Source organism: Manacus candei, unplaced genomic scaffold (assembly GCF_025592945.1).
Source record: "Manacus candei isolate 608988 ecotype Guabito, Panama unplaced genomic scaffold, ASM2559294v1 h1tg000007l, whole genome shotgun sequence".
Lineage (NCBI taxonomy): Eukaryota > Metazoa > Chordata > Aves > Passeriformes > Pipridae > Manacus > Manacus candei.
In genome coordinates, this window is record NW_026138055.1 from 5353349 (window position 1) to 5378929 (window position 25581).

At 41.7% G+C, this 25581-nt stretch overlaps 1 long non-coding RNA gene across 1 annotated transcript; it reads left to right on the top strand.

Annotated features, from left to right (window-relative positions):
• The first annotated feature begins 1502 nt into the window (after positions 1-1502).
• Positions 1503-24344, top strand: LOC127481979 (uncharacterized). The gene is made up of 4 exons (XR_007908391.1): positions 1503-2580; positions 3084-3300; positions 3819-3934; positions 23451-24344. It is a non-coding gene; the product is annotated as an uncharacterized LOC127481979 (long non-coding RNA).
• Positions 24345-25581: the final 1237 nt, after the last annotated feature.

Consider the following 25581-nt stretch of genomic DNA (forward strand, 5'->3'; position numbering starts at 1 on the left):
AGGAAATCCAGTGAGACAAGGTAATAGAGATGGAAGACTGCTAATGGAAAGATTAGGTCTCTGGGCTGTCAGACTTGTCTCTCTTAAGCACATGTTTATGCTTTAAGTTAAATAATACAGCATGTTTATGCATGTGAATATATATATACTGCATATGTATCTGAATGTATGAATGGTAAGATGCTGTTCTGTGCAAGAAAGTCACATCAGACTAGTTTCACATTTTTATGTATTATATTACATTTCATTACATTTATATTACAATGTAAAAGGTTTCTGCCTTTCCCCAGAAAACACAATCTTAACATTCATGTGCTCGTGTTCAACAAGCCTGTACACACACAGGATCTTGGAGAGCAAGTTGGTTTGGATGTTACCAGAATTTTCTTGCCCCGCAGATGGTTTCTGTCTCCTAGCTCTGGATAAAATATGTCCTTGCCATTGCTTCAGTGCTGGATTCAAGTCCTGTTGAGGGAATCAGTGGGTCGGGGTTCCCACTACTCCCGGTGTCCTTGTCCTTTTGTTCCATAAAAAAGTTTTATATATTCCTGTCACTGTACTTAATAAACAATTTAAAAAAAAAAACCCAAACCCAATCCATCCAAGTCTATTCTACTTTACCAAGTCTAATTTTCTTGCCCTTTGCAGACCTTGATATTACTTGCAGCAACCTGTATTTGGTGCAACATAACTGCACTTAAGAGATCAGGTCTCTCAATTTGTTTCACTTTGTAGGAGTAAGGATTTATTTACTGGTTTGTGGCTGATAACTCTGGGACAGAAATACCTTTGTGTGTTTATTTTCTATGACAGTCTTTGTAAAGCTCTTTGGAGATACTTTGTAGTCTTTGAAAATAATAGAAAGGGAGGGGAAGGAGTTGATTTTGCTTCATCTTCTTCATTGTCTTCCCACTTCTTTTCTTCCACCTTGAGGGGAAGAGAGCACACTAAATGAAGAGCTCATGCCTCCCACTGAAGCCTTTACCTGAAATGTGCCACATCTGGTGGGTATTTGTGGAAGCAATGCATGTCAGCAGAGTTTTCACAATCGTGAGAGGAAATGGCTGAGTTTAGATGTGCTGATTTTATTGTATATTCTTGGATAAGATGATAAATACTGACATACGAGGCCAGCAAGTCGATTTATTGATTTCAATTCTGCTTCTTCCTCTGTTCAGCTCTTCATGTGTATTTTTGGATGATCAGGGAGAATTGGAGGAAAAAGAGAAATTCCTCCTATGCTTTTGGCAGAATGGAACTAACTAAAAACCTGCTTGAAAAATATACAGAAAGCATCCAACTCAATATCTGCTCTTTATACTTAGGGATCCCCATAGTGGTGGCTGCCAGCTGGGGTCTGTTTTGCTACTTTCTCCAGCAGTTCAATGCACTTCTCATTCCAGCACTGCCCATCCTGTCTCCCTTGCAGCAAACCTTAAACTGCAAATTATGATAGGAACTGATAGGTAAAGGGGCAATTTTCCATGACATTTCTATTGACTATAAGTGAATTAATCACAGTCAACCCCGTGCAACAATGTCAAAGACTAAAAAAAAGACTACAAGCTTAATCAGAAAACAATTTACAGCTGAGTAATTGCTGCTTTGATACTACTGTCATTACTCATGATATTACACTGAGCAGTATTTTGACTTTCAGAGGTTGCTGGCTGGCAGAGGCATGTTGGGATTCAACGTGAGCAGGATAACCCCACCAGGGATCTATCAATTAGAGCAGAGCAAAGCCCAGGAGTTCTCAAAAACATCCAAATTGGCCTGTTCGAGGCCCAGCAGTGTTTTTACGAAGGAAGGTGAAGTTGGGGAGTTCAGAAGAGCCCTGTTTGCCTTTGTATTTGACAAGACAAATAACTGGGATTGTGCTTGGAAGTGGCGAAAGCAAGCTCCACAGGGATTGTGGGCTCGCTCTTGCTGGAAATGAAGTTTTTTTGGAAAAGTGAGGGATGCAATCAAAGTCAGAGGTTGGGTTTGTTCCACTAAAATTGGGTTGCAATCCCTGCTCGCTTGAGGAACTTTATTGATGTGAGTAGTCCCATTGAGAGTACGAGTATTTATGTAGCTGAGAGAAACTAATGAAATGAAGTCAAGTGAAAAAGGGATTGTTCACATGCCCAAGAATTGTATGACAAGGGCCCTAATCCAACCATTGTGGTTTAGGGATTTGCAAAATTACTTATTTTTGCTATTGAGTCTATGTCAGTTTTGCTAACTTTTCACACATTCCAGGCTCTCTCCTGAAATCTACCTTATTTGCTCTGAATTTCTCCTTCCAGGACAGACATAGCAACATACTGACCTAATTCTTCATGTTGTGCAGCTGTGTACTCACTATTTTAAGAGATAAATGGATAACAGTCTCTCCATTCTCCAGTGTAAATTGACCAAAGCCTCTTCATGTCAATGAAGCGACATATGAAGTTGTGAAAGCTGAGAGCCTGGGGCTAAATGTTAACTGCAAAAAGACAAGGCAGCTATTGCATTGGACTTTCAAAAATTATTGTGACCATACAGCATTTTCAGGTAGGAATGGTGATCTAGTTGAAAAAAAGAACTATGTCTGAGGTGAGAGGACTGTGTTGATGTTCTCTGGGGTATCACAGTACAGATCTTGCGCTGCCCAGAGTCATCAGTTATTCAAACTGATTTTTCTCAGCAGGGATGTTTTCTGCCTTTTCAGATATTAATTTTTTTTTTTTTTATCAGGGTTATATTTTTGAAGGTGTCTGTACTCTCGTTGGCTGCTGGACAGCTGTATCACAAGGATTTCCCTCTGGTATAGAACACAAAGCTCTTCTGTACCAGTGTGGAATGCAGTAGCAAATCACTGTACAGTGGCCCATAAGGATACCAGCTACCCTTATAAACTTTTTATAACTTAGGAAAATAAACATGTGGTTTCAGGGCTCTGCATAGTCAGTACTAGCTGACTTGGAGCTTGCTTTACAAAGCTAAAAAAGAAAATATTGGTAGAGCTAATAAATTTCCGAGGGAATCAGCAAATAGTGTTCTGAAAGGTCTGAAACATTTGATGGTTTATGGATAACTTTGTATTTTATCTCTCGAAGCATCATCCAAGTTGAGCACTAAAGTGCAGTGTTCTCCATAGTGAGTGCTGTGATCTGGGAGCTCCTGTGGGACACCAGCCTCACATCAAGTTATCCATGGAAAGACCTGCTAATCCAGAGGATGTGATGTGCTCTCTGCAAGGCCAGCAGACGTGTCTCTCTCAGGGAGAAAATAACTGGTTGTAGCAGCAGCAAGAAAGCAGCCAGATCTATGCAGGTATTTGGTAACTCCTTTTATATTAAATAACCCTTTTTCTTTAAATAAATCTAGTGGTTTGAAGTCAGTAACTATTGGGGATGGTCAGAATTGGAAGGTGCAGTTTGTGATAATGGATATCTGTCAGGTTGTGTTCACTGTTATTCTGCAGCCCCACCTCCTTCTCTGGGTGCCATGTAAACCAGTTCCTCCCTAAAGAAAAAGTGGGGGATGGATCTTTGGCACACAGAGAGCAGAAAATGGGACTATAAGAAAAATTCATGCCCAGGTTGCATGCCACCAACTCTCCAAATTCTAAGAGTAAATGAAGCAGAGAAAAATTAAACTGGTGTGCAGATAAATGAAGATGTGGGAGGCTCTAGTTCCATCTCCTTCCCGTGGGCTGTGAAGTGCCCTTACCAACACAGACCCTTGTAGTGTATGTATGTGGAGGGGGGTGGAGGGTGGTGTTCAAACCCTGTCTCCACACATGGCAGAACTTGCATTTGACAAATCTCTTGTGTCTTCTCTGTTCTGAGCTGCATGAAAGGGTAAACTGTACTCTGGCTTTTGGGAGGCTTTCCTGGTGACACTTTCACTCCTTACCTCAGGTGAACATTGAAGTGTGTCCTGCCATGACCTACTGTCTGAATTGGTGAGTGAAATTCCTGCAGATGGAGTTATTTTGGTTTAGGGTGAAAGCCTGCTTATTGTGTGCCTGTGAACTTCTGGCTCTTGGTGGAGCTTCCCTGAACTCTTTAATCACCAGCTGTAATGGTGGGACCACAGGTCAAGGTGCATTTTGGGATCAGTCATTTGATCCTCATTTTTCTCAGGAACTACCCTTACATTTGTGACCCAGTCTTCACAGAAAAGCACAGTAACACATCTTGGACAAATACTGAAACAAGAAATATGCCTCTTCTCTGCCCATCTGAAAGCCTGAGCTAACCAAAGGCATGACCCAATCCCTCGGACACTCAAACATAACTATGTAAGAGAGTCTATGCTCAGCTGTTCTGTGGCTCAGCTGACAAATCTTTCATACAATCACAGAATAGTTTGGGTTGAAATGGACCTGAAAGTTCATCTTGTTTCACCTCCCTGCCATTGGCAGGGACACCTTGCACTAGTCTAGATTGCTCCAAGCCCCATCCAACCTGGCCTTGGACACTTCCAGTGTAGGGGATCTTTCTGGCCTTGGAGACAAGAATGACAGAAGAAAATATTTTTATATATTCCCTCAGAGGCAGAGAAGGATTAAGTGACTTGCATACAGGCAGTCTGTGGCAGAGCCTGGAATAAATCCCAAAAGTCTGATTCTCAGTTTAGTTCCTTAACCACAAAATCACCCCTTGCTCATATCAGAGCATCCTTTGTCACCACAAATTGAGGGTCACAGGCAGTGGGGACAAAAGAGCTGGAGGTCACAGTAGTAAGAACACGTTTACTCTGTTTACGTAAATTCCCTTCCTGATAAGGCCATTAAAGATATCAGTGTTTTCACCTGAATGTGAAAGGTTCTGCATTCTCACTGTCAGTCCCTTGGGTCTCTGTATATTGCTTTTGAAAAGCCAAAGCAGGAGAGTTACAAGAATAATAACATTCATTAAAAAAAGCAATAATAATAGAGCTACAGTGCAAGAAGGAGGTGAAATTAAGTTTGGATTTGTAGCCTGCAAACGGCCGTGTGAATGCTAAAACATTAACTCTGTTGTTTAACTCAGATAAAATTGTTTTGGTGCCAGCAGAAAATACCTTTCTTCAGGAAGGTCTTCTGGGCTCTAATTTGGAAATTCCAAAAGACTCATATGTATCCAGTTGTGCACTTGTAAAGAGGTGAGAGACCTGCCAATAAGTGATTTACAGTATGTTTTCCCATGTTTTACATTTTGGTAATTTCATGTTGCAACTCAATACCTAATAATGTAAAATCCAGCTTCTCCAACTAAGCCAGGAATGAACTCATGGAGGAGTGTCCCATAGGGAAGGGCATATACTTCATTACATGTCTGTGTGCCAGCACCGGAGACGCAAAAACAGCTCCGTGGAGATTTGTCCTGTAAGGTCAACCCCCAGCATTGAAAGGGTTGGCTGAATTCACCTCTTGCTACTGACTGACTGCAATTCCCAAGACTTGGACATCACCACGGAGTCTGCTGAGGTCAGGCTGCTGAACTTTGGGCTCAGGTGTGCCTTTAGAGGAAACTACCCATGAACTACAACTCAGGAGAAACCTGAAGGAAAGTTGGAGAAATGCACAATTCCTATGTCAACATGATCAAGAGAGTACAGATCCACATCTGAACCATGAGATGAGGTATGAACTGGCTCCTGGGGCTGAATACTCCCAAGTTATAGATCTGCACAGCAGCTTGTGCCTTGCTATGAGACAGGAGATCCCATTTCAGGCACACATTTGGTTTTAAGGTGCACAAAGTGGTACAAAAATAATTTAAGGGTCAGAGAAAACATGCTACAGTGGAAGACTTAAAAGATCTTTGTCTGCTAAGTTTGTGAAAAGCAAGGTTGTGAGGTGATTTGCTTATGCCAGATGAATTATCTTCATGGGGATAAACAGCAATAGCAAAGATCTCCTGGTCAACTACACAGAGACATAACAAGAGTTGGTAGCAAAAGCTGCACCCAAACTCGTATCCTAACAAGAAACAATGGCCAAATTTTTAACTGTAGGGGTGATTAATCAGTAGCAACAACTGTGGATGCAAGTGGGTGATTATTCTTTTTAATCATGCTGTGGGTCATCCTGAAAAGAATGGTCTACCTGAGCACAAGGCAATGCAGTCACAGCAAGAGGAGTAGAGGGTCTTTGAGGGTCTATGTTGGGTAGTTTCTTCTGGCTTGGACTGTGTGGATTTACTTCTCTGTCTGAAGCCTGAAAGGCATAATCCAAAAGTTTCTTATCAAAACCTGTGTGTGAAGGATGTAATTTCTCTACCTTTCATGCTCTCTGAAATTCTGAGGGTGCCCCAAACTCTCTGCTCTTCTGTTGTTCAATTTGCCTGACTTTATCCAAAGGAACAGGGTTTCCAGCCAGCCTGGGCTCAGCTATAAGGAAAGAAAATAAGGAAAGCCCTGGAACTCTGATTAAATTTATAATTTAAAAGGCAGAAAAGAAAAATTTCTGTTTGTGTTCAATGACTGCTAAATCTTTTTCTTTGTCTGAGGAAATTTGCCCCTTCCAGATCTTAACACGACTTGTGCTGTTGCCGTAGTTCTGTCATGCTGGAAAAATCCATGTTGTAAATGTGATATTTGGCTGGCTCTCCCAAGCATTACTAGATAGCACTTGTATGTCAGGTTCTGTTTACTTCTCTCAGAGAACATTTTAGGCAGGTTGATACTGTTTATCCCTGTTTTTTTTAAAGGCCATATTGCAGATCATAGAGAATGAGAGACTGAGACTTATCAGCTCCTACTTCCATATACAGGAATTTTTGGCTTAGCCATATCACACAGTCACACAGCTTAGTGCAAACTTCTTAAACTACCACCTTGGTACTTCTGGTTCATCCTCACAGTGATCTTGCTGCTCCCCAGTCACCTAAAGGATTCCCATCCCATTAGGCAACAAGAGATCTGACATTTATGAGGAACTCAAGCACACGTGACAGAAGGGGAGAGGTCTTTTTGTGATACATTTATCATCCAGGGGAGTCTCTGATATGGAGCTACAAGGCAGATGAAGCCTCTGCTCTGCTGAAGACTCTGTCTATGCAGCTAAATAAAACTGGTCAGGTTGAATGTGCTTTGCACTCTTATGTCCATCCTTTCCCTGCTAAAGCCAGTTCAAAAGGGTGGCCACAACAAAATTGTTATCACTAGCAACCCTTGCTCATGACCACAGACCATGTTATCATCTTAAACAATGCAGATGGTCTTGGCAGATTCTGGAGCTCACAGTTTTATTAACAGTAAACTTCTGTTTGCCAGCATACACCTTGCCTGTTTGACTCTGTGAAATAAGGATTGCAGTATTGCCTCTCTCCCATTTTTGCTGCCTTTTGAACTGCCTTGTCAAGCCCTCTGGGGGAAGGGTCTCCCAGTCATCAGGTTTACTTACAACACCTAGCTGTGGTTTCATCTGCATCCTGTGGCAGGTGCTGTTTAAGGATGTTCCTATCCCAGCAGCAGGACACAGGGAGGAGAATTCAGCAATACCACCTTGGACTCCAGGAACTCTCAGTGGAGTTCAGTATCTGGGCAAAGATTACTCAGCAAGGGAGTTTAAAATTGCTTTTTGGCTAAGAAAGCAAATCCTTCAGCGTCAGTCGGAAAATTGTATTTTTGATTTATTTTGTTTAGATAAGGGTTAAGACGACCAATTCAGAGCCCCTTTATGCTGTGATGTGGGTGGAAGTTTATTCAGCCACTGAGATAGAGCAGTTACTCCTTTCCCTTCCCCTCACCACTTCACCCCCACAACTTGCCCTCACTGTGTTTTTCTGTAACATATGGGCCTAATTCAGGTTGAAGACTAAAAAAGTTTGCACAGCGCTGGATAAAAATTATGGCTTCTTATAATGAAATCTTTGTCAATGGAAACTTTAAATAGCAGCTTGGCTTGTGACTTATGGGGAGTCTGATGATGGAAATCAATTAATCATCCCGTTTCCCAAAATCTGAACAGGAGGGCACACTTGAATCAGAAAGGGGCTCCCTTTTATGAGCTGCTTGCACAGCTTCAAGACTTTCATTGAAAACCCCAGTAGCATGAGTGGGAACAAATATGTTAAGACTGAATGTTTTTCTTTGGGAAGAAGAACTGCAATAGAGATCCTCTGTTGAGGAACGTTTGGGTTTGTTTGAGGGGGGTTTTGTTGAACTGGAAGTGAGCTCGTTGCAATCTTGAGCAAAACGCACTTTTTTAATAAAGCTCCAGTGAGTAGTTTTATTGAAATCTGCTAATTCTTACCAGGGGATAGGCAGCAAGGAGCTGTTCACTGGCTTCACCTGTGCTGGGCCAGCTTGGTGGTGCACACCACCAAAAAGAGTGGTAAAAAACTTGGGATCTCCTTCATGAATGTGGGAGATGTCATGTCTGGGACCTTGGCAAGGCATGGGGCATATTTATGTGAGGTCCAGATCTAGGCTGGAGTCCACCATTTCAGTAGCCTGGGGCTACGATTACACTGTTCCACATCTGCTTATTAAAAGAAACCAGACCATAATTAGAGAAATGAATGTAATGGATTCTCTGGTTCAAAGGGTGAACTGAAGTGTTGTGGGGACGGCGGCATTGGGTTGGATGGGACCAAATTTGGAAGGAGGAGGATCTGTCTGGGTCATCTTAAAATGTTTTGCTTGACCTGAAATGACGTTTTGCCTTTTCTGAAATTGCTTAACCCTCTTCTCTTTATATGTCAAAACTTGGAAAACTTGGTTTAAATCATTTTAAAAATTAAATCATCCACACACCCTAAAACAACAAAACAAGAAATCATGTAATAGATACTCCCAAAGCCATTTTATTAGCATCCCATTCATATTTCATACTCTATCTTGCCATAGAAAGGGATACTCGTCCATATGATTATGCCATGACAGTCCAAATTAATTTGAAGCAAACACATTATTCTCTTCCAGAATATCCCAATCCCAATCATGCTGCAGAGGAGTTTGGTCCCCCCAGCTTTGCTTTAAAGGGGAACAGCTGCCCTCAAGTCCCTCACTTATTTGACAGAAACAAATCAGATGACTGGGGCAGTCAAGAAAAGAAGGGACAAGGAACCAGAGAAGCACTGGAGCAAAGGAGCCTGAGGAAATCTCACCATTTGGCACAAGGATGATTTCCTTTGTCATCCTGCTTGCTTCCTGCCAGTGGGTTGACTTTAACGAATAATGGGAGATAATAATTTTGGTTTCTGCCTGGAGTGGAAACAACTGACAAAGCGTTTAATGGAAGCTGACAGTTAAGTACCCCGCCACAGCAGTAAAGTGTCAGACAAAGCATATGAAAATAAACAGCCCAAATGAAAGCTATTTCTGAGCATATTGCTGGCACACTTTCCCAACCCCAGGCAGGTTATCTGAGATGGTAATTGCTGCCAAAAAATTCCTCCTCATCCTTTTTTTTCCTTTTTAAATACCTTATGAGACTTACCTCAAGGGACCATAGAGCATATTTATGGACACGCTTAACTTCAAAATAAGCAAAATCAATACCAGAAAAAGCAGAGCTGTTTTAGAGACCTTATACTAAGTTTGTTTGCAAGTTTAAAAAAGTTAGTTGCCTCACAGCAGCTCATATATAGTATTTGCTTATATATATGTGTGTATTTATGTATTTAAGAGGTAGAGGCTGGGGTTAGCTGGAGCCTTGAAGGAAGCTACAGTGCCCAGTTGTCTCTGCCTTTCTGTAAGAGCCCAAGCCAAAATGGTCAGGGGACATGATGAACTACTCCAACAGGATCAGCAGGACCTGTACAGCCAAGGTTCCCATCCAGTATTTCTGCAGTAAAAACTTGCCACCATGAGCTGTACTTTTGAAGTCTTTTTTGCCCACTGTGCACGTTAGTTCTGCTTGTGTTGCTTTCAGTCTTGCAGAACAGTTAATCAAAGCTGATGCAGGTTATTGAATGTTGCCTCATGTTAAAAATAGGTTCATTGGCTTTGTGGCCAGAAGGGACTGCTCTGTTCATCTCATCTGACCTCCTGCATATAACACAAGCACAGGATAAGTACTATTATATGAAGGTTAATGTACACAGTGCCTTCATTTATTAGCTTTCTACCTCATATATTAGCTTACTTGTGAAAGCAGGTGACTGAGAGTCAGCATTCTCGGTCCCATTCTTGGCCAAAATGGGCTGTAAAATGGTTATAATAATATTTCCCTGTCTGTGATGCTTAGCTGATTCCTGCACAGAAAAGGCAACAAGCTTGTGGTGACTTAACAGTTACTGAAAAGAATAATCCTGTTACAGCAAAAATAATAATCTAAATACCATAACCAATCCCCTCCCCAAATCCAGGCTTAAACAAAGATATATATATAAAAAAAAAATACTTGAAATTCTGAAATCTTGGCTACACTAAACCTTTAAAATGCTGGAGTATGCATTTTCCATTTCCAGGCTTGACTCTGACACCACATCCTTGTGTTCCATTGGTGTGATTCATCTGCAGATACCAGGACTGCATAATTCATCACAGATCTTAACTATAGATATAATTCCACTAAATCCTTTAGCCTAAACAGCATGAAGCCTTCTTTAAGGCGAGCACAAGAGGTAGTCTTAGGTGGTGCTGCTCTGGTGTGGTTTGAAAGGTGGTGGCTACATGTTTTGTGGTGACATCTGCAGTGGAAAAACCCAAGTGCAGTGAAATATATAAGGAGACAGAGAAGGAGTAAGTTGTGGCACTGCACTCTTGAGGGAAGGCACTTGTGTTGGTTAGTGGGATGAAAGCAAGAGGTGGGAAGTGGTTTCCTGGCCATGTATAAAGCATCTCTATTTTTTCCCATTTGCACTGGAAGTTAATACAGCACATGAAATTGCAGTTCTCCAGGCCTCTGTAAAAGTGTTGGGGACAAATGGCTCTGGAGCTGTGGGTATTAGAGGAATATTAACTGTGTTTCTATATAACTTCTATAAATTGATTTGCCAGTGTAATGTTCTAGTGTTTTATTGCATTTACTTTTTGATAGGTTGGTCTTCAAGAGCTCCACTTTGAAATATTTTTAGGGGGAGTTACCTAGAGGAGAAGGGGTCTTAAACCTAGTCCTGTCCATACCTCAGTGCCCTCAACTCATTCTGTAGTTCCTCTGTGTGCAAAAGACTTCTGCAGAAGTTAAAACTGGTGAAGATAAAGGTTTGAAAGGACAATTAAGTAATTTAACCTGAGTTTTGGAGCCCTTGAATCACACCCAGATCTCCTGCATTGAGCATGGTATATTATGTTTCAGGAAGACATCCTCTTTTGGTTTGGAGAGGTTAAGAGATGGAGAATCCACCACTTCCCTTTGGTAGGTTGTTCCAGTGGTTAACCACAATCCCTGTTAGAAATGTGTACCTTATTTCTAATTGGAATTTCCCTGGCTTTCAGGTCTTGTTGTGTTTTTCTATTTTCAGCTACAAAGCCCTGTAATATCTGGTATTTCTTCCCTCAGAGATATTAATGTGCTACAATCATGTCATCTCTTTCAGTCTCCTTGTCACCGAACTCAACAGCTTGGGCTCTTGGGGTGGAATATCCCTCCAAGTGGGTTGGTTCTTTGGCATCTAACGTTGAAGGCATCTCTGAGTTTGTCTTGGAGTTCCTTCAAAGCTCCAGTCAAACATATGCTCAGAAGTGCCTGTTCTGGCACATGGCACCACGCCAGCTTTGAGCAGTGGGATTTCTGTGCTCTGCTGGAGAAGACCAGAACAGTTAAAGATGAGATCGGTGCCCCCCTTTGGGACAGAAGTTTTAAGGGGCAAAGCAGTTACCTTGAACGTGGAAAACCTGGACTTGAGGGCACTAAACCTCATCTCCCGTGTCAGGGAGACGCACTGGGCTGTGGAGGTGTTGGAGTACAAATGTTCCTCTTTTGAAGGAGTAACTAGAGGAACATGGTCTGGCAGAGACCAAGCACAGCAGATGCACATACTGACACTTCCCCAGGTTGCTCTTCCAAATTCCAACAATTTATGGCTTAAGAAGCTACTGTCTTTTTTTCTTTTTTTCAGTAAAGGAAAAGGGATTACTTTTCCATCAAATTGTCCAGTCTCTCCTTGATGTGAATTTTCAGCATTCTATTGGCAGGTCCTGCAGCTTAGCTGTGTGTCCTCTAAAAAAAAAATTATTTCTTTTGGTTTTACCAACTGCTAACTTTGATATTTCCTCATTTTTGCACTGGAATAGACAGGGAACAATTGATCCCACTCACTTTCCCCACTTCATTCGTTTTATACAACTGTAAAAATCTGCCCTCAGTTGCTGAAGTTTGAAGATTCCTCATGCTCTGAGATCCTTCTTGTTGTGATACTCTCATCTGTTATAATCTATTTGAGAACTGCACATAGTATTCAAGATACAGGTGTTTCCGTGTATTTGTGTTACTGTTACAACAGAGTCAGGTAATAACGTTTTTCTACTCCTAATAATTCCTAACATTCAATTTACTTTTCTGACTGTTACTAAGAATTCAGCAGCCATCTGACCTGTCCAGTGGGGTTAATTTTGTGATCTCATTTCGTAATGGTAATGGCCAAATCCAACCCCATCATTTTATATGTGGAGTTAGAGTGGTTTTTTCCCCATTGTGCTTCAATCTGGCATAAGAAAGCTCATAAGGCCACAATCTGCTCAAATCAAGGAGAGCTCCCAGAGTTCCCAAGTGGCTATGAGCTTTGTGGTCACACCTCACCAGTGGAACTGCTGCCACCAGGGGTGGACACTGGGATTCAGTGTGACCCCTCTGGCAGCACCAGGCTGACCATGTGATCCTGGGCACTGTTTTTACTCTCTGGTGCAACTTGTCCTTCCAGTGCAATCCTACAGCAGTAAGGGACACGTGCTAGGCCATCCATCATCTCCAGCAGGGCCCTGCCTGCAGCTTGCACAGGTCACTCCAGAACAGATGGAACAGGATTCTGCCTGCATCCCGCAGCTCAGAGCAAGAGAGGAATGTTCAGATTAACAGAAAATTTTGCAGTCGACATTTTTTCAACAATGATTTTCCTCCAGGGAAGCATGTGGTCCAGTTCAGGGAAATGAGAAAGAGAGCAATATTTTTTTCTTTAATTTTACATTTCAAGCAATAACAGTTTTCTGGCTTCTTGTGCAGGTCACTAACAATGCTCCCCAGCGAAAAAAGTTAGCAGTTCCCACATCTCCAACTCACTTGACTTTAATAAAACCTGAAGCAAAAGAGCTCTAGGACCTGATGTGCATTTATACTACAGCCTTTTTTTGCTTTTCCAGTAGTATAAACTGGCCTTCCTGCAGGCATCAGTGTCAAATCTTGCACATTATAAAGGGATGTGACTGCAAATAAGATCCAGCTTCATCTGTGTATATGTCATCACTGTGGGGGAAGGGCAGGAGAATATTGATTTTGGGTAAGAACTGCAAGACTTTAAGGCAATAGAGGCAGAGAGGGGAATTGGGAGTAGGCAGAAATAAATCAATGCCAAAGCAGAGCTAGAATGGGTGTGTTCCTGAGGGTACAGGACTGAAGTCCTGATTTAAGATTAGCACAGTGTAATATCAGTAGAGCCTAGAGAGAGTGCCTTTGGGACTGGGAGAGGGACAGTGCTAGAAAGGGGTCACTAATTGAGAATCCTCACTCTATGGGGCATCCACTGAGGCTCTGAGGGAGGGCTCCTAGTTTTGATACATTCAGCATTTCTGTCAGTGAGCTCAAGAAATAAATTTTGCATCATTACTAAGAAAATGTGTTAGAGGATCAGTGGAGGGCTAACTAAGAGTAAGTAGGAGTATGACCAATAACTCACTTGATAAACCAGGTCAGTTTAGGGAAAATGCTCCAAATGAGCTGAATGTGAAAGCACAGGTTCAGGAACAAAAAATACAGACCATGTTTGCAAATGGGGGTTGTCTCTTGCCCCAGGTAAAGGCTTCATTAAGACACTGCCTACAGGAACTGCAGGTGTTTTGCTTCTGGACAGGGAGTGATTATGAACATCACCATGACCTTAACTTCAATGTGTTTGGGATGGAAAGAGCTACATGTCACCAAGCACCTTTGAAGAGTTGTCCTGTCTGATTGTCTTTTGTGCCTTGGTCTACCAATGACATCAGGAATTAAAGCTTGGCTCTGCTTAAGCTAAGTGCCAAGCTTTTCCACTTTCAGCATAGACCCCCAGAGGAAATATAAGGCAAGACTGCTCAGTTCTGCTCTGGGCAAGCAACAGCAGAGAATGAACCACCTCAGTGAGAACCTGAGGCCCTTCTCAACCCAAAGCTTTCAGGAAATAAATCAGTCAAAGATCCTTGAATGGATAATGTTAGGAGAAATGGATAATGAATACGAAGAAATTGTGTGAGTTTTCACTGGGGAAGAGGGTAACCAGTAAGTACCATGGACACATGTGATGGCAACAGATTCACAAATGATCTTGAAAAGGAACTTATTAGTGAGGAGTTCAAATATGCTAATGACACAGTATTTCAGAACAGACAAACTCGTTTGTGAAGAACAGCAAAAGGAATTTATTTCACTGAGAATGTTGGTGTTAAACTAGCAGATGAATCTGAGCTCAGGATCGCCAAAGACGATCTCACAAGTGTTAATTCTGATCCTGGCATTCATCCCTGAATGGATTAAAGCATCCCTGAGAGACCATCCCTTTCATTTTTGCTCAATCCTTGTTGCATAGAGAGCTCTGATATATTCCCCCTCTCCTATTCTCTCTCTGTCTCACACCATATGTTAAAGATTTTTAGGAATGTACCTTTTTTGCAGCATCTTTTGCTCCTAGATTTTAACACAGTCCTGATGCATTTAACATAAATCTCTGGAAATACAGCAAATCCAGCACAAAACTTGTTGGAAGCAGAAACTCAAGTTTTACACATATGTACAGTCTTCCTTGTCTGGGCCCAAGAGCTGCGTGATTAACTGGATGAAGAGAAAATTTGTCTATACCCCATGTCAGCAAAATTCTTTATTGAAGATATTTTTACATTAACAAGTCCTCAGTGTCTACTGTATTCAATGTAAAGGTGAATCATGACAAGGAGCAGAATGGAAGAAATGTGCTAATTTGATAAATCTTGATATTTTTATCTATGGGGGGAAAAGATTTCTATGAAGGCAATAGGAAAAACAGTGAACATTTTTGTGAACATTTCTGTTTATATGAAAGTCTTTATATGCTTTCCACTAGTTCTATCACCTGGAAAAAGTTTTCGGCAACTTTCCCCATTCATGGTTTTCTTTTTAAATCTCACATTTCCGCTTTACAAAGCTCTACCCTCAGGCTCTGGAATCCTGTTCTATTATTTACCTGCTCTTCATTTTATAAAATATTCTGCTTTCTCAAGAAACTAGTCAGCTTTGGGAGAGAGTGGTCCTTAGTGGTCAGGCAGTCTGCTGGATAATAACATCCAGTACCACAAAATTTTGTCACTTTTTCTGTTGTGTCCTGTGGAGTGATTGGTGCATACTGTGGTCCTAAGACAAGAGAAATTCTAACACAACATAAGTTTCATGGCATAGGAATGTGTCCTGCAAAGGTTACTGGTAACAAGAGGTGTGGGAGAGGAGGGCATCAGAATCAACATCCTAAAAATTCCCGGTGTTTCTGGTGCCTTTGCCCAGTCTTGGTCCGGAACAGTGTCCAGGGAACCCCGTTCTCCGGAGCAGAAGAGAGGCAGAACTGAACAGGGAGACAGTGCATTCACTTCTTTCTATGCACAATTCCCAATTCATTGAACTCTTCCAAGGAAGTCTGCCTACAAGGCATGACTTAGTCAGGACAGACAGGAATAAACACAGATTTCTACTATGAGATAATGAGGTTTTCTGTTTTTTCTCTGTTCTTTTTCTAATAATCCATTGTGCTTTATCAGCCTTTTTGGTGCTTATTGAGCACGGGGTTAATGTTTTCAGAGAACTATCCACAAACCCCAGTGATAGCTAATTAAAGGTATTGTGACATATATATAATTAGAGTTATTTTTATCCCATATTCATTACTTTGCATCTATCAACACTGGATTTCTTTCAGTGCCATGAGATCTCATCAACAATGAGTATCACTCAGTGTCATGAGATCCTAATGAGATCCTATAATCTCCAAACTCTGTTATTTCATGAGTCACTGTTTCCCAGCTTTTCTGAATATGTTGAACAACACTCATCTGCGTGGAACTTCATGTGACCCCCCTCTATTACATAAGCTGACTCTTAATTCTGTGTCTTTTTACTCAGTTATTAAGTGGGAAAGATGAGATCTCAGTTTCTTTTTTAAGCCTTTTGTAATCTAAGTACATTGCATTAACCAATCTTAATATCACAATGTTCCCTTCAAAATGCTCTACAAGATACATGAACTAAGTTTTCCTTCTGCATGTTCAACTTCTGCATGTTCAACTTCCTGGCTGGAAAGTTATGAGAAGGACAAAAGTAAGTTAGAAAGAAGTCCTACATTTCTCAACATGCCCCTCGCACTCATGTTTTAATTGGAATACAAATGTTTTAATTGGAAAATTAGGGGAATGGAAAGTTTATAAAATTTGAAATTTTTGTTAAAAGTTTAAAAAACAAAAATTATTTACGATTAGAGGGAAAGTCCCTAGATCATTGCAAAAAATGGCAAAATTTTTGCAATTTTTTGCAATTTTTTGTGAAATTGACGACAAAAATCATGTCTGGCGTGCATTAATTAAACTGCAACTTGATGAGAGACGTAATGGAAAAACCAAGCCAACAGCACGTGACGGTGCATCAGTACATCAATTATGAGACCGAATAGCACACTTGGAAACCATATCATTAATTTTCACGCGAAAGTGAGAAAACCGCTCGCCGACCATAAGGGGTACATGTCAACCATATATGGGAGCCCCCTGGCGGAGCACTCTGAAGGGCTTATTGAGATCTACCCAAAAAAAAAAAAACCAAAAGTTTAGAAGAGGGAAGATGCCGCGATCACGAGGTCCAAATTGGCCGAGCATCCCCAACCATTAGTAACGGAGCGCAAGTTTAGGAAAATTAAGCAAGTTATGGCCCTGACCGAGGAACCAGAGGCGACAAAGAGCAAGTTATGAGAGTGGGTTATTGGTGGAGAGGGAAAGAATACACCTGAAGCTGGACATGATAAACATTACTAACGCCGGGTTGCTGGTTTCTCGTGAGGAGTACGACTAATAAATAACCCAGCACTTCTTGGTTGGTACATAGAGCAAGGTTAAGTGGTGAGTGGTCCATGGACCATGGATTCTAGGTCCTGTGGCGTTCCTCGTATTGAGGGGGATTTTATGCGAAAATTGGCGGTTTTAGGTTTTAGTTCGGTTAGCGGTGTTATTCCTAGAACATGACATGTTATGTTCTTGTGTGGGAATGTGCCTAGGTCTGTTGATGACAAGTTTTGGGTTGTATGGGAGATAGTATGGAATATTTGGATGGATTTGCAATAATATTATGTCAGATTCTCCTACATGCATGTTATGTCTAATGTGGTGGAGAATGCTATGCAAAGTAATACATACCGTGTATGCAAGCATCTCCTCACCAAGTAGACTTGGGCATAACCTTGAGCTGAAGGAGGGTGGTTTAAATATTAGGAAGAAATTGTTCCCTATGAGGGTGGTGAGGCCCTGGTGCAGGTTACCCAGAGAAACTGTGGCTGCCTCATCCCTGGAAGTGTTCAAGGCCAGGTTGTACGGGGCTTTGAGCAATCTGGTATAGTGGAAGGTGTCCCTGCCTATGGCAGTGGGGGTGGAACAAGATGATGTTTCAGCTCCTTCCCAACTCAAACCATTCTATGATTCTATGATCACAGCCACACCACAGGCTAAACCTGTTAGAATTCAATATGTGACATTGTGAAATTAAAAAGTAAAAGTAGTATATTAAAAAAAAAGTAGAAAATTCATCTAAAATGAAGACTTACAATAAAATTAGGCAGTACTTCAATACAATGGCATAATTTTTCAGGTGAAAAAAATCTCTGGGCAGAAAATGCAGAAATAAAACAAAAGGTTGGTCTTGGGTGTTATTTCAGGCTGTATCCTGGCTGGGCTTTCCTGTTAAAAGCAGCCTCTTGTTAGCACAGCACTAAGAGTGATTAAACAGCCAAAGCTAAGGCACGGAGCAGTCATGCGTAAATTATTTCTTTTAATATTCCCAAAGGATAATAGCTCCTTTTTAAAAATACTTTTATTTAATTTTGTTTCTCATTTATTTCTAGGAGCTCTGGTTATGCAACAGAGTGGTGTGGAGTGGAGAGGGACTCTCTTATGCTCAGCCCAGACTAATCCAAGCGCTGTGCTCTTCCTCTTTGCAGAAACACTAGAGGAGTTTCTATTCTCTTTTGTGCAGTCAGTGAATTCTCCGTGGGGATCTCCATCTATCTGGCAGGTCACATTACAGCTCTGCTCTGTAACTGATCTGTCCATGGGTTTCCACAGAAGAAGTGTTGTTGATGAATGACTGCACATGGCGCTGAGAGTTATGTTGCAGAGTTGTTACTTTTCAACTAGGGAGCTTTCCTGGGAACTTTCCATGATGTGCTGGACGTCTAAAGAGCTTTGGACAATATGTAGGATACAGCTGCCATAACTCATTGTGACCAATGAACAGAGAGAGCAAAATGGATAGAGAAGTTGAAGATCAAAGATTCCGGCAGGACACGCATATCTGTGATTGGTGATGAATTTCACTGCATTAGAGAAATCTGGCTGACTTCAAAAGATGCTGAACCTCCTGGCAAGGCATAGCAATAACCCCCCAAAGTCAGCGTGCTATGACACTTGCAGTTTCCCTCGATGTGAGACAGCACTGATTGCACTGCCAAATGCCAGCTAAACAGATTTATTTTCTCTGAGACCACTTTTTCTCTCCCTTGAAGCCTTCTCTGTGCTTTCCAATGAAGTGTACTTAAAAGCAAAGTTGGTAGCATGGCTCTGAAGTAGGTCTATGTTACAGCTGGGCAGAAAGTAATTTTGCTGTTCTGTTACAATATTTGACATTCTGCAGTACAGTCCCCTAACACAGATAAAAGCACCCAAGATTTAAAAAAAAAACCCTGAACCTTGATACGCTAAAATTCATATTGTCATAGAATCATGGTATGGTTTGACTTGGAAGGGTCCCTAAAGATCATCTAGTTCCAAACTTCCTACCATGGGCAGAGACACCTTCCATTAGACCAGGTTGCTCAGAGCTCCATTCAACCTGGCCTTGAACACTTCCACGGATGGGGCAGCCACAGCTTCTCTGAGCAGCAATTTTAAAGGTTGATTTGCATGAAATGAAACGTTTGATGCCATTAATTATAAAACTTTTATTTTTAGCAAATATATATTTTTTTTTATCTTTACTGAGTCTAATTTTCTCAAAACAACACCCTCAATTTTTCTTTTGTGTCACAATATGGCACTTCAATAATTTCTGATTTTTGGCATATGTTGAGTCAGGAAATGAACTGAAAACAATGTTTTCCCGTAGTGTTTTGTTTACTAGGAATTGGGGTGTTCTCCTATGAAAAATGATTTTAAACTTTCCAACCAACTCCAATATTTATGAAAAATGATTCACAGCAGTGTTCTGTGAATTGTTAAAGCAAAGGCAGCATCAGTAGAAGGAGTTAAACACTGCAGATAAAAGCTGGGTGATGAAATAAAGTGCCAATGCCATCCTTATTCAACCTATTCATGCAAAACTTCTTAAAAGAGGATATTGGAAAAAATGATCACTAGTTTTTCAGTAGATTGTAGAAAGATGAGAACATCATCCGTAGAGACATTACTGGATTCAGTTCTTGAAATACTGCTTATGTCCTCTCCTCTGGAAATATCATGTGGAGGATGATGAGGAAAGAGCCCCATTTATCAAAATGGGAAGGGATGAAGGTTTCCTGCCCTACTGAAAAGGCTTAGGAGGAGTGTTAACCCAAACCAGAAGAGTAACAGATCTTGGCTCTGATTCCCAACTTCCATAAACTGCAAGGATGAATATTCGATTTTGAGCTTGGATTCAGACAGTTTCAAGAGCAATTATCCATCCATGCTCTGTAATTCAGCTATGAATTGGTCTTCCAACTCTCCTCTCATTAAGGTCTGAGTTTCTATTTATTTGGATTTCAAAGTCCATTCCTGCTGTTGCCGTCTTGACTTTTCCTCACACTGCAAACATCCAAGAAGGTACACGGGAAAGGGGGTTGATCCAATATCTTCTTTATTTAAGACAGGAAACGTGTAAACAGATGATCTATTAATACAGCATTTATTAATACCCTCCTCACACACAGGAACCGAAAATCACAAGGCTGGCTTTGAAGCTGGGACTCCCTCACAGCAAAGTTTCCAGCAAAGTGCAGGTGCCTGCCATATGAGCAGAGCAGACCCTGGGACCACGAGTGAGCAATTTGATGACTGCTGTGTGCTCAGTGCCTGGAGTAGACTCATGTCAAGGTGACACTTCCCTGGCTCAGGTCTCCCCTTGTCTCTTACCGAGGAGCTGTAGATATTTTACTCCTGCAGGTTCCTTTTCTTACTTTTTTTAGTGCCTGATAGATGTTGTTCCTAAACACTTTTGCAGGTGATTACTGTGGGGAATTAGTAAGCTTCTTATTCACACCTTTCTGTCCAGCCCCTCTTGACTTGCATAATTCATTAAGCCAGAGGAAACAAGGGATCTCACAAAGCCCTGGCCAGCCCTAGAGGGGCTTTTCAATGGTTTAAGTTAATGATCGTTTTGGGAAATGTCTGTGTAGCTGTTAAGCGTTTTGAGTCCCCTCCCATTCTTTCCCCTGTTAATAGGTGATTGTACCACTGAGACGTTCCCCAAGAGAACCCTTAAGGTGAAGTATGAGCCTTGTTGCCTGTTGACATGCTGGCTAACAAGGATGAGACATCAGACTTAGGTTCCCAGAAGCAGTGCCTAAATTTTTGTGGTTTTCAAGCACTATAAATTTTGCTTTCTAGCACAGGTGAGGTTTGAACCCCTACCTGCAAACACTCATGTCCCAAGTGTCCCTTTCCAGTCCTAGGGACACTGGTAAAGGAAAATACAGATGTGAAAGAGGCCCTGAAGCCTTCAGACCTGCCAAGTTCCAACAAGTTTCTCGACTCCTCCCCAAGGTGGATACGTGGAGTCAAGGCATGAATGAAGGAGTAAAGCTTTCTGGCTAAGTGATACAGGTCCAGTGATGCTGCTTCAAGGGCATGAGATCAAACTCTTGGGCAATGTCCACACTTTTCGTGTTTCAAAGGAGCATTCCCAGGTGCTTTAATTTGCTTTTGGTCCTCAGATTGGTCCCTTGCATATTTTTGGCCTTGGTTCACCAGCATCTGTCCAAACAGTTTCCAGGCACCGTTGGGCAACCAGCACGGCAGGGGCCATTCCCAGTTGGCAGTTTGGATATAGCTCCTCTGTTTTGGAAAGTGGGAGAGTTTAATGAATGGATGCAGGTATTTCTGTGCCAGTTGGCCTCCAGGGCTAGAGAACAGTCAGGGTTTAATTTTCTAAAAGAGACATAGCCTCGGGTCTCCTCCTTATCTCTGCCATTAACTTCCTGGGTAGTGAGGGCTTGGCTGTTTACCTATAAAAACGACTTTGTGAAAATGGAGCTTGCATGAAAGAATGGTTTCAAAGACTATTTATTATGAATATGGTTCTTTTTAACCTAACAAGTCATTCACAAAGTGATCTTGGCTTCCTTGGACTGAGTTAGTGTTCAGAGACATTCACTGATCATTTACAGCAAGAAACATTCAGCCTCTGGTTTGTTTTCTTTGCTTCCTTTTTGCAGTGGGGACCGGCCAGCTGAGAGATCTGCTTTTGTTTTCCTCTCCTTGATTTGATGATTGAAGCTTTTCAAACAGATCTACAACTCATGGCGAATATCCAGGATGAATTTCTATATAAATAAACACTTGGGATGAGGTTATTTTGAAGAATGGCAGTGTCAGTGCCTCTAAATGGCAAATAATAGAGTGAACTGAGCCCAGTCACTTTTTTCCTGGAGTTGGAGAACTGCTATCCCTCCTGTTAACCTGTGCCTCTCTGTTTTGTGGTCTTTCCCGGTGCTTCTGAAGCACAGGGTAAGACACAGTAAGGGCTGGCTAAGGGTCAGTCCAGGTCCACAGTGAGAAAAAGGAGACTCTTCCCATTAAGTTTCCCTTAAGTGGGGTGAGGATCACTCCAGGTCTGGCTGCTCATGGGATGTGGGCTCAGGGGAGGTCAGCCCCTTACAGGGATGTCCACACTCAACCTTTCCCAGGCGGGGATGTCTCGGGAGACGTGCTGGAGGCAGGCTTGTGTTGCCTAAGCATAGCTCTTGGCTCCATTGCTTGCTCATCTGTGGCTTTGCCTTCACTCACTTGTTTCCTCAGATGAGTTCCTCTGCCTGCTTATTTGTGTTAGGAAAATTATCGTTCTTGTGTTTCGGTCTGTGTCGCTTCCTCCGGGCCTGTTTTGTTATTGCACCGAGGGATGTCTCTAATGAAGTGGACGGAAGGAGGAGGACTCAGGGTTTATTTTTATCCTATACATAGGAAGTTGGCCAGGACAGGGAAAAACAGAGCAGAAAGTCCTCAGAGCACTTCCACCCCTCAGGGCTGGAGACAGCAATCCCCACAGACCTGGCTCAAATGTTCCACTGCTGCCCAGGGACGCTGCCGAGGGAGGGAAACTTTCTCCGCAGTTTTGCTTGTTTGTTTTTGAAAGGAAGAGCGTGTGCTGCTTCCTGCCACAAGGATGGGGCTTTCTGCCCTGCCATTGCTGCCATCCATGCTTCTTTTATTAAGGAATTGAACCTCAGACTACCAGACCGACTTAAAAAAAAAGGGAATTTGTGTATGTGTGTCGGTAGTGTGACAGCGCCTTGGGGCCCTGACAGGGCAGTTACATCACAATTTTCTAAAGGGATGTGGGAGCTGGTCCAATGAGCCTCAAACCCAAACTGAACAGACAGAATCAAGGCAGCAACACACGTCAAAAATGAAGAAAAATGTAGTGATTATGCTGGTACCAAAGAGAAGAGGATAGGATTAACCCAGACCTTGTGTTTTTTTTGTTTGCTAGGAAAAAGGGTGATGGCTTTAAGTCAAAGGAGAGTAGGTTTAGCCCAGATATTAGAAAGAAATTCTTTACTGTGAGAGTGGTGAGGCACTGGCACAGAGAAACTGTGGCTACCCCGTCCCTGGAAATGTCCAAGGCCGTGTTGGAGCAACCTGGTCTAGTGGAAAGTGTCCCTGCCCATGGCAGGGGGTTGGAATGAGATCTTGAAAGTCCCTTCCAACCCCAAACCATTCTGTGATTCTATGATTCTGTGGTTCTATGATTCTGTGATTCTGTGGTTCTATGATTCTACGATTAATGGCTCATTAGATCACACTGTTATCCTAGAAATTTTGGGGAAACTGAGGCACATGTTTTAAGGCTAGATGTTTGCCTTGCATTCCCATTTTTTTTGTCATATTTAATCTCCTTTCCAGAAGACTGCAGGCTGTATTTTTGCTTTTTTTTTTTGCAGTGGTCACATCCAAGGAGAGGAGCAACAGGCTAGACAGTCGGAACTCTCCCACACAACTTCTCTGGCACAGACCAGCATCACCACTGAGCATCTCCCTCCTCTGCTGCTGGTCCTGTCACACAGCTGGGCTTCAAAAGAGGATGCTCCTCTCCCATGTGCTTCAAAGAGAAACCAGGAGCCACAGAACAATTACTCCCACTCACAAGACGAGGGGAAATCCTCTTCTAACAAGGGATCATCCTGTTACAACGAGGATGTCTGGTGATTTATGACTTGCTGCTTTAAACTCTCCTTCCCCTGTGAAGAAACACAGGAGACAGCAAAGCTGGAGGGAGATACGAGACAGAACTGACACTGGCAATACTTGAAATATAGTGGGAGAGCTGGGAAAACCCTTTCTTTCTGTCCTCATTAGCATGACTTAATTAATACTTACAATCTTATCAAACAGAAGTTACCATGCAGGAGGGATGTGCAGGCTGGAAATTAAAGCTTTAATAAATATATATTTTAAGACCAAAAAAGCACCACTGTAATTTTGTCAGGCTTCCTGTGTAATTGATGCCAGAGATAGACCTTTTCAACTAAAAAAAAAAAAAGTGGATTTAATGGGGAAGTATTGTGATATTTTTGGGCAAAACTTGTAACAAGAAAACTTTGAGTGATTTATTCTGTAAAATCCAACTTATCTGCACTTGATTGGCTTCTATTTTCATCTTCTATTCTTAAGCATCCTCTAAATCCCAAAGACTGCCTGCTCTGTAGGGCTTATACATCCATTTTATTAATCTTTTTTCTCTTGTTGACTCCAACTTTAGAAAAAATATCTCGAGCTGGGGCAAAAAAAAAATTGGCTTTTTTTGATGCTGAAAAACTCTTGCAACTTACATTAAACACTGCAAAAATTAATATCTCTGCCATCAGTTCTGTTATTGTCTCTGACATTTTTATAGATATCCCATCTCATTTAATTTGTGTTGTGTTTGCACCTTAGTCTGGGTCTTAGGAGAGGTGACATCTCTTAATCTCAAGAATATTTTGTCATCCTGATGTCTAGTGTGGCAGTAAGACAAGTTGTCCCCACAGGAATCAAGAGGAAACAGAGTTAAAGCAGAAGCTCCTCTGTCACCCATGGAAATTGAATGCCAGGCCAGCTTGTGTTAGGAGCAAGCTCATCCAAAATACCTTTTGAATATAGAGAAGGTCATGATTTTAATCCAGACTGAGTCCATCAGTCTCAGAGGATTTTACACCAACATCACTGAGATTTGAATTTGCACCAGAATGTTAAGAAGAGGCCATTAACAGGATAGATTTTTTCAGTGCTAAACGGCGAGAGAGTAACTGTGAATTATAAAGCCACATCCTTAGTGGTGGCTATAAATTTGGATAAACCTCCTCCCCCAGTGCTCTGGATTCTCACATGCTGTCTCATCAGGCTGCTTCCCTCTCACTTGTGAGATATATTACAGTAGCCAAATTACCAGGGGATGAATGACCTCAATAAATTCAGTCATTCTGCTCTAAGAGAAGATACTATGCTGTGGAGAACAGAGTGAGAATGCATTTTTTCTCCCCAGACTTGCAATTATTCCCATTGTGTGTCAATTTTATTGGCAGGTGATTTTTTTTTTCCTCCCTTGGTTGGCCCCAATTTGAATTTTTCCGTTCTGCTTCCCACTGTAAATGCCTTTTCCAATCACTGTATTTTAGCTTATATCAATGAATTCTGTACAGGGTAAGAGAATAAAGCAGGACAGGGCCTCAGCTGGTGTATATCTCCCTTGCTCAACACATTTCAAGAAACTCCCTGATGCTCTGACAGCTCAGGATCCATGCAGTGCTGTGAACATTGGACATAATCCTACCTTATTTTTTTGTAAACAGACTTGTTAAGCTGTGCATGGGAGAAGTTGTACCCTATGTTATTAGAGGAATTTGATTGTTTCTTTTTTTTTTTTTTTTTTTTCAACATGTACTTATAGAGAATCACAGAATCACAGAATGGTTTGGGTTGGAAGGGGCCTTTAAGATCATCCGGTTCCAACCCCACTGCCATGGGCAGGGACACCTTCTGCTAAAGGTGCCCCTCCAATCTGACAAAATTAAATATTTATTTCCAGAGAAAAAT